Source organism: Mastomys coucha, unplaced genomic scaffold, assembly GCF_008632895.1.
Source record: "Mastomys coucha isolate ucsf_1 unplaced genomic scaffold, UCSF_Mcou_1 pScaffold23, whole genome shotgun sequence".
In the NCBI taxonomy this organism is placed as follows: Eukaryota; Metazoa; Chordata; class Mammalia; order Rodentia; family Muridae; genus Mastomys; species Mastomys coucha.
Window position 1 is genome coordinate 10173743 of NW_022196906.1, and position 4193 is coordinate 10177935.

General features: G+C 38.2%; 1 protein-coding gene across 11 annotated transcripts in view; it reads right to left on the reverse strand.

Moving 5' to 3' along the window:
• The window catches only part of Fat3 (FAT atypical cadherin 3), a 591431-nt gene that overhangs the window by 309116 nt on the left and 278122 nt on the right, over window positions 1–4193 (reverse strand). The window lies entirely within an intron of this gene.

Consider the following 4193-nt stretch of genomic DNA (forward strand, 5'->3'; position numbering starts at 1 on the left):
GCAAAGGCATATGCATTATATGAACTTTGTAAATCGTCCCTTTCCCTGGTGTTCTGTTACACTTTTGAGAACACACTGGACACTTCACCTGCTAGTTTATCAAACTCATTGGGAAAAGGACTGTGTCTGACATCATCTTCATGTTAAAAATCCATTCAAATTGCTTCTGACATTGCAGGTGCTTGAATTAAAAGTAGAAATTCTTTAGAAATGTCAGAAATGCATTTTAACATTTCCATTCTGTTAACTCATTGCTGATAGTGTGCTTTGGTCAGAAAAGCTGAAGCATCCATTGACGCCCAAGTTATTTAGAAGGCATTAGCAAATACTCTTGGATTGATGGAGTAGAGTTAGTTCTAAGCAAGATTTTATAGAATGTGATGAAGATGGGAGCAAAGCAAACTGAGCCTCAAACGTGTTTTGAATTTTTAGTTAAAAAGAATAATTTTCATAAGCTCCACCCTTCATTACTACTGTACGTTAAAGGGACCAAGAGCATATTTGTTTTATAAAAGGGTCTCCTGGTGAAGTGCAGACTGGCCTAAAGTCACTGCAGAGCCCAAGCTGCCCTTGAAATCAGGATCCTCCTGTTTTAACCTCCTGGTGCGGGGATCACATAGATAACTCATACTCCTGACCTGATTGAGGTGCTTGTTTCAAAAGCGTCAGAGATAACAGTGGTATATTTGGATGATCTCTGACTTTCTGAAGTTGGTTTACATAAATTTATTCTCCTTTCAAACAAAACCACTGGGCTAGAGATGCTTCCTGTTTAAAATGAATTATTCATAGTATTGCCCACACAAGGTTGCAAGCCCACTTTCTTAGAAACCTATAATTACTTACAAACCTTCCCTCTTATGTGCTTGCTGTTGTGTCTACGTAATCCATATTAAGTACAGATGATTCTTGTTCTATTTGGAGAATTAAGTGGCTGCCCAGAAACCAATTAGAAAGTGTTTTCTGAGCAATTACTTTGCAGATGACATTGGTCTGGGAGAAAAGAATCAGAGACACTGTGCATAGACTTTCTGCAGCACTTTCCTGGGCTAGTTTCCATGCTAAGGGCAGTCCTAAAACTTCTTCAGTTCAGACACATTGCATCACTATGATGATGTATTTTATGTGTTAACTTAACGGCAAAGGGATATCCAGTTAGGTGGATACATTATGCCTGTGTCTGTAAAGGTGTTTCTAGAAGAAATTAGGATTTCAAGCAGTCAACTGAGAAAAGATTCATCTACCAGTGTGGGTGGGTATCATGTAGTCCTCTGAGAGACTGGATAAGAAGATAAGACAGATAGAGGAAGAGTAAATCTAGTCATCCTTTCTTTCCTTAACCAAGATATCTATTTTCTTCTGTCCTTGAATATATAACTCTGAGGCTTTCAGTGACCAGGACTCACATAAGAGTTATCCAGATTCCTAGTTAATGCTTTCCTGTTCCCAAGCATTCAGATCAAAGCTAAGCTACACTCTCACACTTGCTTCTTTCCATCAGCCAATTAGAAGCTATTAACTCTAACCTTGGCTAATCCATGTTGTATTATATTTTATGTCTGTTCTTGGTTGTCAACTTGCCTACACTGGGAATTAACTAAAACCCAAATGAGTGGGCACATCCTGTGAGGGATTTTTTTCCTTAATTAAATCATTTGAGTTGGAAGATACATTTCTAATCTATATCTTTGAGATGGGAAGACAGGCCTTCAATCCAGGTCTTTCATCCACCTCTAAACTCGATCACACCTCCTACTGGAAACTTATTTAAGGACATGGAAGAAGGAAGCTCTGCCTCTTCGACTGCTTGCTTGCTTTTGCTCTCAGTAAATCAATTTACCCACTGTCATTTACCTACTTCTTCAGGATTGTGGTATACACTGAAGACCAGCTAAGACATCCAGCCTTGTGGACTGAACAACTACTAGATTCTTGAACCTTCTGTTCATAGGCAGCCATTGTTGGACAAGCTGGACCACATAGCCTGTAAGTCTTTCTAATATATCATACACACACACAGACACACACACACACACACAGACACACAGACACACACACAGACACACACACATGCACACACACACAGACACACAGAGAGAGAGAGAGAGAGAGAGAGAGAGAGAGAGATTGAGATTCATTCTGTAAGTTCTGACACTCTAGAGGACCTATATCTGTATGTAAGAAAATTGAAGTTTAAGAAATGTAAATAATCCATATTATATGAACTGGTAGCGCATATACTTATGTTATCTTCTATGTACACTGGGTTACCCTGAAAAGCATGAAAGATACAGAAAAAAATCCAGCCAGCAGTAAGAAGAATATCAGCAGTAATGTGAGTGTCTAAGATGACATTCTATACAGTATAGTCAGCTGCTTTGAATAGGACATGGATACATAGACACTTCATTATGAATATAAGTATCCAAGTCCTGCCTCCTATGTATGCAACCTCATGTTAGTTAGTTGATGGGCTGGAGAACCATCAGAGCTCATTAGTGTCAAGAATGGCTCAGTGAACACTGTTGGTTGATAGGTAGAGATAACTTAGAAACAGGACAAAGAAGTAGTAGGTAGTGGGAAGCCTGGTATTTAGTTACCTAATTTAGCAAATAAGTATAGATATTATTAAAATTAACACCCACATTCTCTTTCTTCCTGGGAACAGCTGGTTATACTTACTGATTTTCTTTATTTTTTAAAATGTGTGTTTGTGTGTGTGTATGTGTGTGCATGTGTGTGTGTGTATGTGTGTGTGTGTGTGTGTGTGTGTGTGTGTGTATGAATATGTTTTTCAAGACATAAGTATGGAGGTCAAAGGACAGCTAAAGGGACTTGGTTAATTCCATCCACCATGTGTGGCTTGAGAAGTAAACTCAGCTTGTCTACTTAGGCAGCAACCTTGTCTTTTCTGGCCAATCTTGTCAGACTGCCATTTGTTTCATGTTATCAAATATTTGACATCAATTTGAAATGAGAATTAAAGAACCTTATAAAAAGCTTGAAGGCCAAGATAATGTTTTATGAAATTGGATATTTGGGTAATCTAAAATACTTTTAATTATCATTTTTAATGAAAATTTTAGAGTTACAAAACACAAATAATTGACTTTTCTTTATATAAATGACACATCTTCAAAGTGCTCTCAGAACATTATTGATACATTAGATAAATAAAATATCAGGAAGGGACCATTTGTGGCAAACATGCAAACACACACACGCACACATGCAGACTCTCACACACACACCTGCACACATACACACATGTACACAGGTACACACCTACATGCAATGCTGATCTAAGTGATGGCCAATGTGTAAGACGAATAGCTATAAAGTGTAAGCCGCACTGTGTACACCAGCGGCCAGGAGTGACAGACACACCTGTGAAATCTGGAGACCTCACTTTGCAAGTGTCTCAAATCAGCTAGCAAGGAATTGAAGGCAAAATATATTCTTCCACAGTTAAGTGATCCCCAACCAGGCTTAAGTCCCCCTTAAATACTGTGGAAAAAGTAGCATCCCAATAGATGTGGTTCCTTTTGCTAAAAGCTTATCTTAGAATCTTCAAATTATGAAATGTTTTTCTAAGGAAAAATTTCCTATGTCTGCAGAAGAAGCCTTATAACTCTGTAATATTTCCATAGAAGTATGTTTGTCATGTTAGTATGTGATACAGTAGAATGATGAATGAACAAGAAACAATGAATAAACATGGAAACTTAAGTATATGATTCATTGACATGATAACCAATAAATAATACCACGGGCTGACCAGATGTCTTCCAGCACTTGTAATAAACAAAATATGGTGGTGGATAGGAAGAACGAGGTCTTCAGAAAGCCCAAGGCTGGACTTTTCCAATCAACTGTAATTTCCATAACCTGAGAATGGATTCGCAAAATGGGGTGGGAGTTACAAAAATAAATTCCAATAGAAAAACAAAACCTTGATTGTTTTGTGAGTGTGTGGCAATGACTTCTGAAACACGAAACCGAAAGTATTTGCAATAAAAACACAGAAAACACAAACTGTTTTTAATTGAAACTGAAATTCAAAATGATTAGCTGTTTAAGGAGAGGAGTATGAAGAAAGTAAAGCAGAATCCTGCCACAGCTAGCTCTGACCTCTCCCACCACAGCTAGCTTCTGACCTCTCCCACCACAGCTGGCTTCTGACCTCTCCCACC